We start from the raw sequence: 21,290 nt of genomic DNA, 5'->3' as shown, positions 1-21,290 counted from the left end.
GGGCATACCCACCGATCAATCTCTTTTTTTCGTTCAGCCCACAGGCTGCATGATAAAAAGAACATTACAATGTATGCCCAACAAGGACCAGCAACTTACTGGTATGTTGCTGGATTTGAGTGGTTATACCAGAATGATGCCTGCAGGTTTAGGTATCATCTTGGTATCATTCTTTTCAGCCAGCGGTTGGCTTTCATATAAAAGCAATCCTAGCAGCTAATTAGCCTCTAGACTGCTTTTAGAAGCAGTGGGAGGGAACGCTCCCCCCCACCGTCTTCCATGGTTTTCTTGGGCTCTCCTGTCCCAACAGGGAACCTGAGAATGCAGCCGGTGGTTCAGCCAGCTGACCACAGAGCTGATCAGAGACCAGAATGGCTCCAATCATCTCCATGGCCTAAGAAACCGGAAGCTACGAGCATTTCATGACTTAGGTTTCGCCGGATATAAACAGCGCCAGTGGGAAATTGTCAAAGCATTTTATCACACCAATCTTGGTGTGGTCAGATGCTTTGAGGGCAGAGGAGAGATCTAGAGTTTAATAAACCCCATTTTTTTTTTTTAAAAAGTACCTGTCACTACCTATTGCTATCATAGGGGATATTTACATTCCCTGAGACAACAATAAAAATGATAAAAAATCTGATAAAAAAAAGCAACAAAAAAAAATTACAAAAAAACAAATAAAAAAAACAAAAAGCACCCCTGTCCCCCCGTGCTCGCGCGCAAAGGCAAACGCAAGCATCGGTCTGATGTCATATGTAAACAGCTATTGCATCATGCATGTGAGGTATCACCGCAAAGGTCAGATTGTGGGGCAGTAATTTTAGCAGTAGACCTCCTCTGTAGATCTAAAATGGTAACCTGAAAAAACCTTTTAAAAATGTATGTAGTTTGTCGCCACTGCACGTTTGTGTGCAATTTTAAAGCATGTAGTGTTTGGTATCCATGTACTCAGCTTAAGATCATCTTTTTTACTTCATCAAACATTTGGGCAATATAGTGTGTTTTAGTGCATTAAAATAAAAAAAAGTGTTTTTTCCCAAAAAAATTGCGTTTGAAAAATTGCTGCGCAAATACTGTGTGAAAAAAAAATTGAAACACCCACCAATCTGTAGGGCCTTTGCTTTAAAAAAATATATATAATGTTTGGGGGTTCAAAGTAATTTTCTTGCAAAAAAAAAAAAAAATTTTCATGTAAACAAAAAAAGTGTCAGAAAGGGCTTTCTCTTCAAGTGGTTAGAAGAGTGGGTGATGTGTGACATAAGCTTCTAAATGTTGTGCATAAAATGCCAGGACACTTCAAACCCCCCCCAAATGACTCCTTTTTTGTTTCAATGGTTTTTTATTACAGGTTTAAGTCAACATACAGATGTTTATGTTTCATCAATCGTCATGTAATAGTTACAACAGGGATGTGTCATCCTATAGGATCAATTTTCTTGATCCATTAAACCTTACTAAAACATGTTAATCACGAATATAACAAAGTTGAAAGAGACTTCATCGTCCCCTAACAGCATCCTATTAGATGTTTGCCATTTGGCATTACAAAACTGAGAACAAGTAAATTAAAAAAAAAAAAGGAGGAGGAGAAAAGAGACAGAAAGGGAAAGAAGGGGGGGGGGTGGAGAATAAGTTTGAATGGGGGGGTTGGAAAAGAGTAGGGCTGGGTATGTCCCTTCACTCAGGGTATTTCCCCACGAACCAGCCACTCTCTCAAGGAGCCTGGAGATAAGCGATCCAAGGGGTTCCACACTTTTTCAAACCTAGATTGCCTATCTTGTCGAATACTGGTCAATTTTTCGTTGATCATGATTCATGATATTTTGTGTTTCACCAGGGCAATATTGATTACGGGCGATTTCAATGCACATGCAATGGTTATTTTAGCCGCTAAAAGAATGAAGAATATAAGAGTACGCTAACGTCTAGGGATCTCCTCCGGGAGATCGCTAAACAACCCCGTTTTGGCTTTTGTGGGTATATTTTGTCCAGTCACCGAGTAAATTAGGTTAAACACTCTAATCCAGAACCGTCGGACCTTCGGGCAAGTCCACTAGACATGGTACATATCACCTTCCTGTCCGCATCCCCGAAAACATAGGGTTGAGGTACCAGGGTACAATTTTGCTAGCTTTGTGGGAACAAGGTACCAACGTGATAACACTTTATAGTTCGCCTCAACCAATGAGGTGTTGAGTATGCCTTTGTGCACCATGGTCGACCATTTCGTCCATATCTCCTCCTCAGTTATCTCCCCTAGGTGCGCTTCCCATGCCGTTTGGTTGGAGGGTTTGGCCTCCTGGTTGTTGAACATGATGTATAATTCCGTGATCCCTCCCTGTGATTCTGCCCCCTTCAGACATCTATTCTCAAAGAGGGTCCTGACAGTGATATCTGCCCCATCGCTCATTAAGGTTTGTAGGAAGTGTGTAATTTGGCATAAGCGATATGTCTCCGTGGGGGGCATTTCTAAAGTTTCCCTAAAGTAGCTGGGCTGTCTTATCCCTTTATGGCCTATGAAGTGAGCAATTCTGTAGAGCCCTTTATTGACCCACCAGGTGAATTGAATACTTTGTTGGCCCAGGATGAAGTGAGGGTTGTGGAAAACTGGAGTCGCTGGCGAGTGAGTGGATTGTAAGGGGTACAATTTACATGCTGTGTCCCACAGACGCAGGGAGTGGGACAAAGAGGGACTCAATACTGCCCAACGCTCCTTCACAGCGAGCAACATAAGGAGACCTAAGGGAATGGTGGGGCTGACCTGTGCCTCAAAGTAGACCCAATCAGGTCTTGCAGACCAAATGACCCCTTTTTGGAAAGTAAACATGGCATGGTTATATGTGGAATTAAACCCCAAAATGCATTCTGCTGCTTCTCCTGAGTACGGGATACCTCATGTGTAAGACTTTTTGGGAGCCTAGCCACGTACAGGACCTGGAAAATCAATCACTGTCTTCAGGATTTCGAAGGGTGTCAATTTTTGATTTTACTCCTCACCAGGGCCGTCTTTAATATTGAATGAACCCTGGGCAAAACTTTTCTTGGGGCCCCCCCACCCCCATGCAGTTTTGCTCTCCACCTGCTCTGGGACATACAATAAATAGCAGCTAAAAATCAGTTTACTGAATCAGATCAGGCAGCTATTGCGATTGGTTGCCAGAGGTTACAGTGCATCATTACCGCTTGTTGGCTGATTGCTAGAGATTACTGTGGATATGACCTCAGGGGTGCATGATATACATATCAATGCCGCCGGCCGCCGCTATTTACATATGAATGACGCCGCTATTTACATATAAATGCTGTTAATTTACATGTAAACACAGGGTATGCTGGTGAGTCATTTGTACACAACAATAGGGCAGAGCTGGGCAGCATTAGTAGCAGCACTTCACACTGAGATATTGGGACACAGCACAGGACTAAAACCTCAAGGGACGTGGGAATTTAAACCAGGATAGTTGTCAAGCTGCTTTGGGTCCCACAACAATGACAGGGCCCAGGCAGCTGCCCCTTTTAAAAAACAGCCCTGCTCCTCACAAATCACAGTTTTGAAGGCCATAAAATGCCAAGATAGCACAAAACCCCCCCAAATGACCCCTTTTTGGAAAGTAGACACCCCAAGCTATTTGCTGATAGGCATGTTGAGTCCATGGAATATGTTATATTTTGTCACAAGTTTCCAGAAAATTACACTTTTTTTTTTTTTTTTTGCACAAAGTTGTCATTAAGTGATATATTGTTCAAACACGGCATGGTTATATGTGGAATTACACCCCAAAATGCATTCTGCTGCTATAATAATAACCGTAGAGGCAATCAAATACCAAAAAAAGAGAGCTCTATTTGTGGGAAAAAAAGGACGCAAATTTCGTTTGGGTACAACATTGCATGACCACGCAATTACCAGTTAAAGCAGCACAGTGCCAAATTGTAAAAAGTCCTCCGGTCATTGAGCTGCCAAATCCTTTGGGGCTAAAGTGATTAAAGCAGAGTTCCACCCGTTTATTAGTTTATTAAAAGTCAGCAGCTACAAATAGCAAAGCTGCTGACTTTTAATAAACCAACACTTACCTGTCCCACGGTCCAGTGATGCAGCCGCCCGGAGCCTCGCTCCTCTCCCCCTCCTCTGTGCTCTACTGTTGGCCAGCCAATCTTCTGGGACCTGTGTTGTGTCCCAGAAGAGGGACCACCTAGGGCGAGAGGAGGAGTCGTCTAAGCGGCCAATAACAGGAAGGAGGAAGTGGGACAGGAAATCCCACTAAAAAGAGGGTGCACACTCCCCCCACAAAAAAATTACATGCCAAATGTGGCATGTTAGGGGACGAGGATTGCTTAAAGCGGAAGTTCCAGTACTGGGTGGAACTCCACTTTAAAACAGTGAATATCACTGATATAAACAACCACTTTTACTAATGAAATAGATTCATTCAGTGGGTATTGTTATGATTAGCTGTGATTGGCCACAGCTAATCACATGGTACAGATGGGCTGTGATTGGGCCTGTCTGTACCATGTGATCACTGTGGCAAATCACAGAGATCAACACAATAGTACACAATGAATGGCAAAAATCAAAGCCATTCATAGTGTAAAATTGTCATGTGATCTGCTATGATTGGTCACAGTGATCACAAAGTACCGGCAACGGGCCGGTACACTAATCTATCATTCTCTGTATTTGGTGGACACAGCAGGTGACAGATCGCACCATGCGCGGCCTGTGGGGGGTGTGAGGCGCGATCCTGGGAGGATGTCATATGTCCTTCATTTTACAATAGGCTGGACAGTAAGAGGTTAAAGTGATTGTAAACTTTTCTTTTTTTTAAATAATAAACATGTCATACTGCTCTGCTCAATGATTTTGCACAGAACAGCCCAATCCCCATTTTCTGGGGTCCCCCACTGGTGCTCCTGGTTCCACCTCTTCAGTGAGTGCAACCATAGGAAGCCGCTTCCAATGGGAAAACTCGTGCAGGCTCAACCCACAACCACACTGCCCTCGTCTATAGACACAGACAGCGCTGATTCACCAGATTTGATTGACAGCAGCAGGAGCCAATGGCTGTAATGCATTTAGGCGCATCAAGTGCCTCACATTATTATTCTGGCCAATTAAATAAATTAATGCTGAAGCTCTAAATTTACATAGTGTTAATGTACGTTTAGACTAATTTACTTGCATCTAGGTGCATCAAGTTTTTTTCTGCAATAACTCTGCTGCTTTTGGACATGTTGGCAGTGAGTTTTTTCCTGCCTCTAAAGGCCTATGTGTGCATGGACACATAGGCTAACATGCAGGGGCATTTAGAGGCAGACAAAAAATGGCAGACAACCCTAAGCACAGCATTAAAAACATCCAGTGTACATGGGACCTTAATCACTGATGCACTTGCAGTGTTTTAATAAGGACTGTTGCAGGGTCTGCATCCCTTTAGAAGTAATTAACCCTTTGGGAGTATCTCAGAGTTTTTGTTTTTTTTGTTGTAGAGGATGACTAAATCCTGACTGGTATCTTAGTGCAGACTTCTGGGAAAATCAGTGAGCCAATCACACAGGCAGGAAATTAAATTTCTGGGTTTGTTCTGTATACCAAATGTGTACAGAAGGTCTCTAGGTTACCATATTGGATTGAATTTTACAGGAAATTACAGCACTGCAAATTGAAAAGAAAAAGGTAATTTTAATAACAATAAATTATAAAATGGCTTGTGTAGCAATTGTATACGCTATATTATTGTTTTTTATTTGCTATGAAAATTGAGTTACCCTTTAAAGACCTGTTACACTAAAGAAATTCTACATAGTTACTGTATTTGTTTGTGTGTGTGTATATGCCTTTACACAAAATAAAATAAACTTGAAAGCATTATTCATTAACACAATGGAATGTGCTTTTATACTCTTTGCCCCAACCATCCAAAGAAGTTGGTTGTCGAAGTTGGTTGTCTGCATGAAAAATCAAGAGTGCAGGCACTTCCAGAACTAGCATACAGCAGAATTCCCAATCAACAACAGCCTCTTCTGAAACTGCTTTCCCCAGCTGACACTGTCTAATGTTACCCCTCCTCCCACCCAAGCCTCCTCCTTTCTTGGCCATCTCTAGCCCCAGCTAGCTGGCACGGAAATCAGAGTCATCATCTGCAAGGCAAAGCCAGGGAGAAGTACTGCAGGCAGTCTCTGCTTTGGGGTAAGTTTCCTTTGCTCATTTTTCTCTGAATCTTTTATTGTATGTGACCGTTACATGTGTTATCATGCATGTGTTGATGGGACAGATGCTAAAGTATTAGTGGTCAGAAGAGAAAAAAAGCAATAACTGAAGATACCAAGGTGCCAGGCTTAGACAGAACATCAAAATCCTTCTGGCTTTTAATAGGAGTCTAGACATGCAAGCTTAATAAATATGTCAGCGCTAAGTGTTATAATGAAAAAGTGGCGTAATCTTTAGTAAACACTTAGCTCACTGTAGTTGAAACAGTCAGGACTTCAAAGATTAAGTCTGATCAGTTGTTGCAGGTTACTATACTTTGCTTTTTTAAATAAGACTAAAAAAATGACACAAGTCTTTTCCCAAACCGACATTTCTTGCAACATTTTAAGGTGTATGATACTATAGCTAGTACTGCTGATACATTTGCAAAAATGTAAAAAGTTTGACAGTTGTTCATTATAATCATTGCAACGGGTATGCAATAACTCCTGCAAAAAAGTATGTGCAATCAGTCCCACACAGTGTCCGATTTGTTGCTCAGTCATAAAATGCTTTGTGACACAGCAAACATTTGTCCAAGGTAAACACTGAATTAATTTCTGCTTTAGGTTTTCCATTATTGTAATTGGTGTATGAGGTTTTCTTGATGAACTGCCCAAAATATGCTAACTGGGTGGCCCTGTTAGCCCCACTCCATTTGCCAAGTCGAATATTTGGTCAACATTTGGGAAAGGAGCCTACTGGAAAATTTTCAGGTGAACAGCAGCTGCATCAAATCAGATGCAGCTACTATTTGGGTATCCTCCAGTGGTGGCTACCAGAATACAATAGCTGATACAGTCCAATGAGAGCTCCTTTGCTGTTTTTATTTACACTGGCTTGACCTATACTTCTAAAACTGTTCCAAGCCATACATCACAGTGCAGATCTCTTTGGTATCTGTTTCCCCATATCCATTTAAGCCCAGTCAAAATTCCTAAACCTTGATGAATGGGCAGTCTGTTTGGTTCCTGAAATGCGCTGGATTTTTCTTCTATGAACTAATTATATCATTAAGAACTATGGACTCTTGGAAGATTGCTTGGCCCTGTGTGGATTCTCAACTGGGTTCTTCCTCAGTTTTTATGGGGCGACCCCATTTTCAGGTGTGCTGCCGAACTCTCCAGTGTGCCCAGTGATAATTTCAGTGACCCACCGAAAAACTGTATCAGGCTTTGTAATTGTGTTATCCATCAGCACAGCATGGAGAAATTTATTAGATTTATTTCCTTTAGCCCACCAAGAAAAGCTAACAGTGTATGGCCAGATTTTATTTAGCAACATATGAGGACTGGTTTGGTTGTAGAATACTTTAAGAACAATAGGCATTTGAGCGTGAAGAAACCAGACAAAGTTGGTGTGAAAAGTCCATCAAATAATCACATTCAGCTTATACGTTTTAAAGTTTACATGACTGTTGATCAAGGAAAAGATGAATTATGCACCCCTCCCTCCAACGTATGCACATTAATATTTCAAGTCATGTGGCCTTTAAAGAAGCAGTGGTTAAAAAAAAAAAAAAATACTTGGCCTATGTACAGACTGCCAGCTCAACTGACAGTCACACAGCACATACCACATTTCCAGCTTTTAATTATATTTGTTTTTTTTGTTTTGTTTTTGAATCCTCCTTGCCTTTTTTTTAAATCTTCTGATCCGTCCTAAAATGTTGCACACAAAAGCTGCTTCTTTGACAGCTGATCTCCTACTCAATAGTAGTTACACTTTGAGTGCCAGCAGGTTTAGCAATAATAACCCAGTACAAGAAGGCTGCATGCACATGCTGCATGGGTGCAGATAATTTGATGTGCTCAGGCTAAATGCTGCCTCCAGAGCAACACTCTGTTCTATGGTCACATACGAACTGTCTGAATAGCTGCAGCCAGTTTGTGTGTGGCCAGAACTCCTCAGCAGTGTCGACCCTGGACCCACACTGGCTGCCGAACCAGCTCCTGACAAGACATGTGCTTTGAAGAAATAACATTCAAGGTTCAATTTACTTGTGGGCAGGTTGAACCAATTAGTTAGTTGCTGTCCCGATTGGAAGGAGAGTGTGCTAATTCCATTTCTGGTTTCTTGGTGTTTTTGGCGGGCTCCTGTCTGGGCCCGGCCCACTTGTCCTATTTGATATAAATTGGGTCAGTGGTCCAGCTCAGTGAAAGAGGGGGAGAGAATGGTAATAGAGGGGGAATAAGTGAGCAGATCGGAGAGTTCCAGTGCTGCTGTGGGTTGTGCGATTGGTAGGGGATGGAGACGGAAGATAAGACCCGTAGAGGCAGGAGCATGTTGTTCACTACTGTCCACATGCAGAGACTTCTAGCTTGGGGTTTGCCCTGAGGACACCAGTACTGGTGATTGCCTCTGAGGGACTATGTTTGCTGGGGTGCACTTTTGCAGGTATGCCGGGGCAACACTCAAGATTGTAGTTATAGGTAGGGAATAAGGAACAATAATGCTTTTGCCTGTTGGGCTGTGGGATGTCTATTTTGCACTTTCTTGGGTGAAATGTTCGAGGCATTGTCCATGTCTGGTCTGAGGTTGTTGGAGGTGTGTTTTGCATGTAACCGGCACACATACCATTAATAAGTGGGTCTTGAAACATTGGGGTATGAAGGTATTCGTGTGGAATGGTGTAATGTGAAGTAGTTTCCAAGAGTAAAGTGTAAAAAGCAGCCTGTCCTTAGCCTGTACCTATTATAGCTGGCATGGCCTCTTGCAGTGAGAGAGATGTTGTCAGCACTCCTTCCGCCAGCGGTCTGTTTCCCATAGCAATGGTGCGTGGATTACACCGCAGAAGAGGTACAGAGGTTCAAGAGTAAAGTTAAGTGCATGTGTGGAGCCCAGGCAGAGTGCACGGGGCGGACCACTCTGCTACTTGGGAGTAGTAGTGGAAAACTCTGGATAGGTGGATGTGGACATTGGCTCAGCGTGTCCCTCCAAACTGAAAGTTACTGTGAAGGTGTACACTGTCATTGTGAACCAAGAATTAACAGGAGAACAGTTACAGTGTCAGTGGCTCAGGTTTGTCCCAGGGCATTGATGAAGATGGCACAGAAAAAGGTACCCCATGTGTAGTAAAGTGACCCTGTACAAAGTGCCTAATGTAGCCCAGAATAACCTACCCCAGGGTAGGCCTCTTATGTGACCCACACTTGGACCTCAATGAGTTAATGTGGAACATGGAGGACTTGACAAACAACCACACCTTACCCATTACACACTTCTAGTATATTCAAATTGTTTTCAATCAAGCCCTGATGAAGGGAATACTTTTGGCCACTGAAAATACATTGGCTACTCTATGGATTGTCCCCCTGACCTTTATTGCAATACAGTTGTATCTGGACCTCTTAGCAGTGGTATGGGGCTTCAATTTCCATTTTGTTACATATTGGCTGACTTCAGGTTTAGTCAGTGGCTGTATTAACATGTAACCACTCAGATGAGTGGTTACATGTGAACAGCAGCGGCACTAGCCGTTGATTTGTACAGAGTGCAAAAATCACAGCCGCCACTGACAGCTGCTGGTCACACACAGAGTTTTCAGGCATCATTTAGTATGCTGAGAAGAATCTTTTAATTTCTGCTGGTGGGCACCCCTGTGCAGCCATGTGAATGTAGCTGAAGAGGCCCAACTCTGATCCTAATTAAAGAATGCTTGATGGTTTTCTTTTCACTATACCTAATATATGTTTATTTTGATTGGAAGATCATATATCCATCATCCATGATTGTGATACAAATACAAAAACATGTTTTGCCTTATACGGTTTAAATAGGCAGGAAGTCTAGAAGCTGTTTCCAGAAATTTGAAAATATATGGTCCTGTTGGACATAGACCCAAACCCTGGAATTTATAAATTATCATACACCATCTTTAAAATTCTGTCATGCCTCCACACAACAAATGTCAGTGCCTTCAACAAATTTATATACTTGTTGCAGGAATTATATGGATTTGTTGCATGGAGACATGGTGGCAGCTGGCACTGAGACCTGGGTGACCATACTAGTCAAGCCATCTTTAGTGTAAAGCTCAGCTATCTCCCCATGCCATAGATCAGCCATAATTTCTGTCCCGTTTATTGTTTTTACCTTTCAGCCAGGGAATCTCCAGCAGTTGCTGGGGCCAGGTTGTATCATCAGATGGCCACTGGCTTCATAGCAACCTGTCTGAGAAGCTATAATATTCGTGGCACAAAATGCGCCACTCTGAGCACTGCCATCTCTCTGTACAACAACTCAGCGTTAGTCTTAATTACCACCAGTTTACATATAGCAAAACCTTTAACCAAACAGTGCAACACACATGCAAGTGAAACAAATAAATAACCACAAGCTAACGATGTATAAAGAATCTCAGAGGAACAGGCAAGGTAAAGTAGGCAAAGCAAAGTCAGACAAAAGGGCAGGATGGCAGAAGAAAGAGCAGGCCAGGGCATATATGAGATACGGGTCAGCCAGGAACAAAGCACAGGCACAAAGTTGAGGCAAGAAATATACGGCAGGGTGGAACTTAAGTCTCCCAGCAGCCATTCTCAGTTGGTGATTGAACAAACTCAGCTGGCTGCACGGAGATCTCAGGATTTCACTATTCCTGCTTATGAACTACAGTGCCACCTACAGGTGCTATGGCTGCGCTATATGTTCCTGTTAGTGCCTCTACCTTTAGGAGGCTACACCTGGCCCTAATTAGTGGAGTCCAAATAACTGAACAGTCCTTTGTAAAAAGAAAGTCCATAAGTCACATGTTGGATATTATTGCTGTAGTACATCATATCATACAAAGTCCTTAGATTTGAAGTTCCCAGAAAAATGATGCCCCATTGCTGAAACTGGGTGACAGGTTGAGAGTTCTGGAGAATGACCATGTGCCCTGCCACCAGGATTCAATATCAAGCTAGGTGCCCCTCCACCAGGGTCTGGAGGCTGGTAAGATGCCCCCCTCGCAGGTTTGGAGAATAACCTTTTGCACTGCCACAGGTGTCTGATAATAGGCTTGTTGCCTCTCCCAAATGTGCCAAAATGTAATCTCTAGAGACAATCCAAACATCCGATGTCCCAACACTGGGGTATGGCTCTGCACTGCGATGTTTAGGTGACAAGTAAAACCTGACTCTAGGGTACCACAAAAAACCTGAGCATTCTATACCTAGGTATATCACACATTTCAGAGTCCTTTCATCCAGGTCCTAGGTCCTGTTCTGCTAGATGACAGACATGTAGGATTTTTAAGGCACCAGTTACCCTATATGGGTCCTCAAGTGTATTTAGAGGCATAGCGTATCAATCTGAGGAACAGAGAGGTTCAAATGAAACTCCCCTATTCTGCAAAAGGCCACTGCCACTAGAACTGACAACCCTAGTGGCACCACTGAACCACAAGTTTAGCTTTGGATTTACTGTCAAAATTAACCAGAACAGGCAAATAGTTTAATAAATGGAGACTTAGTCAGTGGCGTCAGGAGGGGGAGGTAAGGGGGGCTGGAGCCCCGAGTGGGCCCCCAAAAAGCCCTGGGCCTCAGGCATTCACAAATGTATTATTAGTCCTGAGCCCAAGCAGGGACCAATCTGACTTGGAGCGCGGCCGAGTGACATAGCAGGTCCCGCCTTCTGGAGCCTGCAGCGCCTATGATGGATGTCCCACTGGTCTAATGCCAGGACTGTGGGACATGCGACGTCCATCATAGGCGCTGCAGGCTCCAGAAGGCGGGAATTACAATGTGGCCACGTCACTGTGAGAAGATCCCCACTCAGCGCTCTCCTCTCCTCTCATGTTTCTGGCTACCTGCTGTCTCCTGGGATGGGCGCGCCCGCGTCGCACACACTATGGCTGAGCTGCAGGAGGAGCCGGAGGTCACGGTCACCTGAAGTCTGACCTCACGTGTAATAGGTCAGTGCATGTCTGTGTGTGTCAAGTAGGTCAGTGTGGGTTTGGGTCAGTATAATAGTCAGTGTGCGTCAGGTAGGTCAGTGTGGGTCAGTCAGTGTAATGGTCAGTGTGCGTCAGGTAGGTCAGTGTTGCGTCAGGTAGGTCAGTGTAATGGTGAGGTAGGTCAGGGTAATGGTCAGGTAGGTCAGGTGGCTCTGTGTGGGTCAGGTAGGTCAGTGTGGGTCAGTGTAATGATCAGTGTAGGTCATTGTGGGTTAGGTAGGTCAGTGTAATGGTCAGGCAGGTCAGTGTGGGTCAGGTAGGTCAGTGTAATGGTCAGGTAGGTCAGTGTGGGTCAGGTAAGTCAGTTTTTTAGTGGTCAGCATTGATGGGCACTGGTAAGCCAGGCAGCAACCAGCAGGTGAGCTTACCAGCCACCCCCCCCAACCACACAACACCCCCCCTCCTTGTCGGGCTTGGACTTCGGGCTGAAGCCCCTGGTCCTTTTCCCACCTAGCAATCTAGCAATGCCCCTGGGCTTAGTGGATAAAGACCAGTCAGTTGGTGGGAGCCCCACATAATCATTGGGGTCAGATCAGGCAGCAGGTGAGAGACAATGCAGTCAGGCCAAACAGAAGGCAGAGAGTCAATAGATTCAGACTGCAGGGCGCACAGAGAAACAACAGGGTCAGGATGGGTGGGAGGTGGAGAGTCAATGGAATTAGGATGAACAGCAAGCAGAGTGTCCATGGATTTAAGCTTAACAGCAGGCAGAGTGAAAATAGATGGCAGGTGAAGAGTAAAATAAAGTCAGTCTAAACAGCAGGCAGAGAGTCCACAGAGTCAGGCTAAGGCTTGGGCAGAGAGTCCACTGAGCCAGTTTGACCAACAGGCAAAGAGTTCACAGAGTCAGGTTCTTTAGAAGCCAAATTAGGGTGCAGGACTTATGCCCTGTACACACGACCGATTTTGCCATCGGAATAAACTCCGAAGGTTTCTCCGACGGAATTCCATTTAAGCGGTCTTGCCTACACACGGTCAAACCAAAGTCCGACCATCCAGAATCGCGGTGACGTACAGCACGTACGACGGGACTAGAGAAAGTAATTTTAATAGCCAGTAGCCCAATAGCTTCCGTCTCGTACTTGCTTAAGAGCATGCGTCGTTTTTGGTCCGTCGGAACAGCATACAGACGAGTGGTTTTCCCGATAGGAATTGGTTCCGTTGGAAATATTTAGAACATGTTCTTTTTCTAGCTCCGTCAGAATTTTCAAAAAAGAAAGTCTGATGAGGCATACACATGATCGGAATATACGATGAACAGCTTCCGTCAGACTTTTTCTGTCAGACATTCCGCTTGTGTGTACGCGGCTTTAGAAAGCCAAATGGGGGTGTGGGACCTCAGAAGGTAAATCCAGGTGCAGGACCTCGGAGCTAAATCGGTGTGGAGTACTTCAGGAACCAAATCGGTATGCAGAACAGCAGAAGCTGAATTGGGATGCATGACCTCAGAGATCAAAGTACTTGACTGCAGATGCCTAATTAGGATACAGCACTGCAGAAGCTGAATCGGGTTGCAGGATTGTGAAAGCTGAATCAGGTTGCAGGGACAGGTGTTGGGTTCTATTTGTACTGGCAGGATAAGAGGTCTGAGTAGTTGCCATGGGTAATGGGGTTATGTAAGGAAATTTCAAGGGGCTAGTAGCAGGATCTGTATAATCAGTGTGAATGGGAACAAAAGGCTGTGAGGCAGCAGACTAATTTATGGTTGGAAGAGAGATACACTGAGTTACAGCTATTGGTAATACATTTGAAGACATTTGGTAGGCCTGGTAACTAGTGGCAGGAATTGGTTGATGTAAAATAAGCTTTGTCTGAAAATTAACAGGTTCAGAGCAGTGGTTGAACAAAACTATAATTGCAGGTTCCCTGTTTGACCATTAACAGAGTCAGTACAAGGACCTCACAGAAATACACCAAGTACTTTTCATAGAATTAGAATCCTGAGTATACCAGCAGCAATAATCCCTATTTTCCTCTTAACAATACACAATGGTGTTGGGACCCATCTTGACACATTACACTGGAATAGGCAGACAACAAGCTGACAGTTCCCAAGTGTAGTAGTAGGCCTCAGCATTATATCAGGAAACCAGTAAGAGGATATCTGGGATCTGTCCGGATGAGATATGTGAGCTACACACAGCAGGATACCATGGTTTAAGTAAAGACAAAACAATTTTTGGAGAAATTGTAGAACAGAGATTGAGAACATGCAGCATACAAAATATAATGCATACATACTGTATAGCAAAACCAGTAACCAAATAGTGTAACATATATGCAAATGAAACAAATACTAACTAACTATGTATAAAGAATCTGAGCGCGACAGGCAATGGGAAGTAGGGCAAAGTGATGTCAGGCAGGATGGCAGAGGAAAGAGTTGGTCAGGACAGGTACAAGAACCGCAGGTCAGCCAGAAATAGTTTGCATAGGCACCATGCTGAAGCAAAGAGCATAAAGAAAGGACCGGAACACAGCATGTAATGCATAGGTGGAGGGAGTACATGACTGTGGCAGCAGTGGAGTTAACACAGAGGGGGAGTGTATATTAGTTAACCGAGGGGGAGGCACTAGGAGGGTCTTTATAAGTTCATCCCGCCCTGGGGGGAGTAACAGTTTTCCTGAAGAAAGTTCACTGAAGAGCAGCATGGCTGACCTGGAGCGCCTGATGGAGCAGATGAGAGTAGAAGCAATGGTGAGAGGGGCAGCCTGGCTCCAGGACACCTTAGAGGAAGCAGTGAGGGGAACAGAGCCTGCATCTAGCAGGGGGGTAACGAGCGACACTAGGACTCGGCGGTCGCGGCCCCCAGAGAGGTTTTCCCCTGAACAGCGGCAGCCTGGGACTCACTCCGGTCCCTCAGCGGGCCCGCCGCCAAATAGAGTGGCAAGCGATCGGGAGGGACGGGGGAGAACCGAAGGTGGACCGAATGGCGGTCAGCGGGAGGTAGCGGGAGCGGCGCAGCGGCCTAGCACAGCCAGAGTGGAGAGAAGCGTTAGCCCCGCCCCCAGAGTCAGGGAGTCGGATGTGCGCAGCGGTGCACGAGGAGAGATCCCTGGGCCTTCTGGTTCCACGGCAGGGGGTCGCAGTAGAAGCGAGAGAGGACGGCCGGGTAGAGCAGCGATAGTACCTGACGGCAGGACTGTGGTTCCCAACACCGGTCCGGGCAAGGTACAGCAAAAAACGACAGGCAGATGGGATACGTGGAGGCGGGGGTGTACGGCCGCGGTTTCCACGGCAACCTTGGTGTCCAGGCCGGGTGGGCATTCATCGGCTGAGGAGGAAGAAGGAGAGCACATTGGGGAGGATGAGCGGTCCGGGTCGGAGGAAGAGGCGGCCCCCCCCCCCCCTCCAGGAGGACAACAGCGGTGGAGAACAGAAGTCCGGCTGATGAGGCTACGCCTGTGCAGCCTGGTGAGTCTAATGTCATGATTTCTGTTGCAGGTCTGCCGAGTAGTGGGGGGCTGGGGGTTGCAGGTGTGAGTGAAGCTGGCAGAGTGAATGATACAAACGGGGGGCCTCTGGCTTAGGGGGTTTTCTTGGCAGGCATAAAAGAGCTCTTACAGCGTTTTGAAGCGGCAGAAAAGGGTCGCACGGGCCCGGCGGCGGCATGGGTTCCGCCGGGGGTTGCAGGTGGAGCAGAAAAAAGTGGAGGGCCGGTGGTGCAGGCCGCAGTCGCATTGCCCAGCCCAGCGGTGACAGGGAGTGGGGCCGCGGAAGGGACGGAAAAATCAGCGGAGGCAGCTGGCAGGCAGGACATAACAAGGTTGGCTGACGCGGCAAAATGAGAGGTCTATGTTTGCTATGAGGGACCGTTAGGGTCGCACTTAAAACAAGTAGTGCGTGAAAAACTGTGAAAAGGTGAGTATGTGGAAATTTTTTCACTGCTACCATTGAAAAAATTTAATCTTGATAGAGTTAAGCCGCATGGCTCTAAGAAGGAGGATGAGGAGAAGAGGAGATATCGTTTGATCCCTAGAACGTTTGCTAACTGGTTGCAAGCGTTTGCGATTATGGCAAGTGTGATAGGGGAAAAACAACCCGAGCATTGTTCGGCACTGTTTTGTTATCAAGATGCTATTTGGTGAGGCGTACAGAGTTTATGGGGGAAACAGCATGGTTGAGGTATGACGAACAATTCTGACAACGGAGGGTGGTCAGGCCGGCTCTGCGTTGGGATCACAAGGACATCAGCCTCTGGATGAAATTGATGACGACGGTGAGGGCCCCCAATCAGTTTTTTCAGGGGGGGGGCGGTGGACCTTCGTCCCAGGGACATTCGGTCGGAAATAGAAAAGGGGTTTGTTGGCTATACAACACCGGGACATGCAGGTTGGAGTCGCATGTAAGGATAAACACGAGTGTTCAGGGCGGGGGGATCTCACCCCGGGTCCAGAGGTTCCAAGCAGGGAAAAGCACGTACAGGAGAGACTGCAAACAAAAGGGAGGACCCCAGTGAAGGTGGAAAGGATGCGACCGTTTCTAGGTAGGTATCCGGACAGGGCAGCAGCTCAATTGTTGGAGGTAGGTTTTTTCGGTTGGCTTTAAGATCCCATGCGAGTTGACGGTAATTCCACCGGTTCCACGCAATTTGCGGTCAGCAATGCAACATCCGGATGTGTTTTGGAGAAACTAAGGAAGGAAGTTGCATTGGGGCGGATGGGTGGCCCATTTCCAGCGGCGCCGTTTGACGATCTGGTGGTCTCGCAGCTGGGGGTGGTACCATAAAAAAAAAAAAAAAAAAAAAGGAACCAGGTAAATTTAGGCTAATTCATCACCTATCTTTCCCAAAAAGGGGGGTCAGTGATCGATGCTATAGATCAGGGGGCGTGCTCCGTGACCTATACTTCATTCGACGCGGCAGTGGGATGGGTCCGTCGTTACGGTTAGGGGGCCCTGATGGCGAAAGCGGATGTGGAATCTGCTTTCAGACTACTGCCGGTGCACCAGGATAGTTTTAGGCTACTAGGTTGTCATTGGAACAATGAATTCTACGTGGACAATAGCTTACCCATGGGCTGCTCAATATCGTGCGCAATATTTGAACACTTTAGCTCCATCGTGGAATGGGTTGTGCGGGATGTGTCGGGGGTGAATTCTGTTATTCAACACCCAGACGATTTTTCTTTGTATAGGTCTGGCGGCCTCCAGGATTTGTGTGGTGCTGTTAGCCACGCTGGAGCACATCGCAGATAGATTTGGCATTCCATTGGCTGCTGAGAAGACGGAGGGACCGTGAACGGTCATCCAGTTTTTTTGGGCATTGTCATAGATTCGGACGCAATGGAATGCAGGCTGCCGGACGATAATCGGGAAGATCTGAAGAGAGAAATTGCAGGGCTTTTGGGTTTAAAGAAAGTGCAGTTAAGGACACTACAGTCAGTATTGGGCAAGCTGAATTTTGCACGCCGCATATTACCGATGGGGAGGGTGTTTAGTCGCGGGCTTGCGTCTAGCACGAGTGGAATAGAATCACCGTGACATTTCGTGCGATTAAGAGAAACGCACAGGGCAGATTTGAGAGCGTGGTATATGTTTTGGAAGCTTTTAACGGTAGGGCACTGTGGATGTCTGGTCCAGTCAGCAACTTTGACCTGGAACTATTCACGGATGCCGCAGGTTCCACAGGTTTTGGGGCATTTTTTCAGGGACAATGGAGTGCAGGACCATGGCTCCAAGCATGGGTGGAGGCAGGATTCACGAAGAATCTGGTGCTGCTGGAGTTGTTTCCGGTAGTGCTGGCAGTGGAGCTGTGGGGAACATCATTCAGGGATCTGAAGGTGCGTTTCCATGGGGACAATTTGGGGGTGGTGCAAGTTATCAATGGGATTACGGCATCATCCACGCCAGTGATCAGGTTATTGCAACACTTAGTATTGCGCTGTCTGCAGTTGAATGTTTTCATTCATGCGGTACACTTACCAGGGGTGGAAAATGGGATAGCTGATGCGTTGTATCACTTTCAGTGGGACAGGTTTCGGGAGTTGGCGCCGGAGGCGGAGCAGCAAGGAGTACCTTGTCCCGAATGGCTGTGGGGGATAACATTGGCCTCATCGCGGGATGGATAAGGAAGTCGGTGAGTGGGTCTACATGGGCAGCGTACTCTAAAGACTGGTGCGAGTTTACCCAGTGAAGGGATCACAATTATGCCCGGTAGAAGCAGTTCGGGAATTTTTTAAAAGTTCGTTCAGAACGACCGGGCCCCTTTTTTGGTACATTTAAGTGGTGAATTTTTATCTAGATTTCAATTTGCGGCAGTTTTTACAAAATGCATACGGGGTTTGGGCCTGGATGAGAATGATTTCTCGTCCTATTCGTTTAGGATAGGAGCAGCTACGGAAACAGTCAGAAACGGTATGCATGCACCGTTATGGGATCTCTGTTATGGGATCACTGTTATGGTATCTCTGTTATGGTATCTCTGTTATGGGATCACTGTTCTGGGATCTCTGTTATGGGATCTCTGTTATGGGATCACTGTTATGGGATCTCTGTTATGGGATCACTGTTATGGGATCACTGTTATGGGATCTCTGTTATGGGATCACTGTTTTGGGATCACTGTTATGGGATCACTGTTATGGGATCTCTGTTATGGGATCTCTGTTATGGGATCTCTGTTATGGGATCTCTGTTATGGGATCTCTGTTATGGGATCTCTGTTATGGGATCTCTGTTATGGGATCTCGGTTATGGGATCACTGTTATGGGGATGTGGTAAAGAAGGTGGACTATAGGAGTTTTTTATTGTTCGGTTGTTTTTCTTTTCTTCTGTTTCAGATTCGTTGCTGAGGATGGTCTGGATCATGGGCCATTCTTACGTGTCCTGGGGGGCACGGAGAGGTGATGCACGTTTTTGAGGGTAGGCAATTGGGTTTCAGCAAACGGGAGGCATGTATCAAGTGGTTGGGGTTCCCCGGCATGTTGTGGGGAAGGTTGGTTGCTGAGGTTCATCGGTATGCACAACGAGATAGGCCGCCGGACGTATTAGTTATTCATTTAGGCGGCAATGACTTGTGCGTTAGGGCCATGGTAGACATTAAACGGGACATAAAGTAGGACGTTTGGCAGTTGAAGGAAGCTTTTCCTAAGATGGTGATTGTCTGGTCCGACATGGTGGCGCAGACATCATGGAGGATGGCTAGGTCGGTAGAAGGTGTGAACAGGGCACGGAGAAAAATAAACAGAGAAGTGAGCAAGTTTGTGATTAATAATGGTGGTTTAACGGTGAGACACCTTGAACTTGAGTTTGAAACCTGGAGGTATTTAAGGTCTGATGGGGTTCACTTGAACGAAGCGGGTATAGACTTGTGGGCTTTAGGTTTACAAGATGGCATACAGCGAGCACTTCGGGTGTGGAGGGGCACACAAGAATAAGGTTTTATTCTCGTGTGCTGTGGCGGGCGTTGGTCTGGGCAAGAGAAAAAAGATGGCAAGAAGTAAGAGTTTTTTTGGGAGCCAGCGTTGATATGGCTCATGATGGTGGTTCCCGGTTAATGGAGGTTAACCGGGAAGTGATAATGGGGCTCTGCGGTCATTGGTAGTCTCTGAGCCAGCTTGTCGGCTTGAGGCCTATGTGACAAATTTGATGGGACCGCAGGGTAAGTTTTTGTTATTGGACACTGATGATTATGAAGATATTGCTCAGACCAACGCTTGAGAAATTAGACAGGTTGTTTAACAGATGTTGTTGTTTTGCTGTTTTATGTTGGATATGTTTTATATCCATAGTGTTGATATTCTAAGGTATATTTGTTTAAATAAAATAGGCTGCTACGGCCTTTTATACTCCAATATCGGTGTGGTCTGAATTATTGGGGTAAGGGTTTTTAGTGGTGGCAGAAGGGCATGTTAATTACATCTGTTATCCTACAGTCAAGAAAGGACCGGAACACAGCATGTAATGCATAGGTGGAGGGAGTACATGACTGTGGCAGCAGTGGAGTTAACACAGAGGGGGAGTGTATATTAGTTAACCGAGGGGGAGGCACTAGGAGGGTCTTTATAAGTTCATCCCGCCCTGGGGGGAGTAACAGTTTTCCTGAAGAAAGTTCCCGCCCACCCTCCCTTATATTGGTAAAGTATTGTTAGGATGTAGGGTATTGTATTGTTTCTTCTACAGGTGATGGTCGCAGATACGTCGTGGCAGGGGCGGGCGTTGGTCTGGGCAAGAGAAAAAAGATGGCAAGAAGTAAGAGTTTTTTTGGGAGCCAGCGTTGATATGGCTCATGATGGTGGTTCCCGGTTAATGGAGGTTAACCGGGAAGTGATAATGGGGCTCTGCGGTCATTGGTAGTCTCTGAGCCAGCTTGTCGGCTTGAGGCCTATGTGACAAATTTGATGGGACCGCAGGGTAAGTTTTTGTTATTGGACACTGATGATTATGAAGATATTGCTCAGACCAACGCTTGAGAAATTAGACAGGTTGTTTAACAGATGTTGTTGTTTTGCTGTTTTATGTTGGATATGTTTTATATCCATAGTGTTGATATTCTAAGGTATATTTGTTTAAATAAAATAGGCTGCTACGGCCTTTTATACTCCAATATCGGTGTGGTCTGAATTATTGGGGTAAGGGTTTTTAGTGGTGGCAGAAGGGCATGTTAATTACATCTGTTATCCTACAGTCATGCAGGGTGGGACAAAATAGTCTCCCCACCACCAACCTCAGGTGGTGGTTAACTAAACTTGGCTGGCCACTGGGAGACCCTTGCTGCAGGACACCAGCATTTTATCATTCCTGCCTATGAACTACTGTGGCAACCAACAGGTGTTCTGGTGGTGCTGCATGCTTCTGACAGAGTGGGGAAAGGTTAGACCACCTGTCTTTCATTCTGCTATGTGTCTCTGCTGAGGAGATCCCTTTCTGTCATAGTGAACATTGTCACTGAAGCAGAAAGTGATGGGAAATCCAGTATTTTAGATTACCAGAACAAAAGGTAAGGGTAAACCTTCCAGAGGGGACACTGGTTCCATTGACAAGTGTTTAAATGTGTAATTTCTATGACTTTGTGGAGATTTGCACTTACTTCTTGTTGCATGTCCAGGACAAGAAGTGAAAGGCAATTTCCTTGTTGGGAAATGACAAATACAGGGGTTTT

At 45.7% G+C, this 21,290-nt stretch overlaps 1 protein-coding gene across 1 annotated transcript in view; it reads left to right on the top strand.

Annotated features, from left to right (window-relative positions):
- Nucleotides 1–6,040: 6,040 nt before the first annotated feature.
- LOC141110716 (protein kinase C and casein kinase substrate in neurons protein 1-like) overlaps nucleotides 6,041–21,290 on the top strand; it is a 214,292-nt gene continuing 199,042 nt past the window's right edge. The window contains exon 1 of the mRNA XM_073602249.1: nucleotides 6,041–6,193. The gene's annotated coding sequence lies outside the window, so the exon portion shown is untranslated. The remainder of the gene's footprint in view (nucleotides 6,194–21,290) is intronic.

The sequence above is a fragment of the Aquarana catesbeiana genome, linkage group LG10 (genome assembly GCF_042186555.1).
Source record: "Aquarana catesbeiana isolate 2022-GZ linkage group LG10, ASM4218655v1, whole genome shotgun sequence".
Taxonomy (NCBI): Eukaryota; Metazoa; Chordata; class Amphibia; order Anura; family Ranidae; genus Aquarana; species Aquarana catesbeiana.
This window is presented reverse-complemented; position numbering and strand designations above follow the sequence as displayed.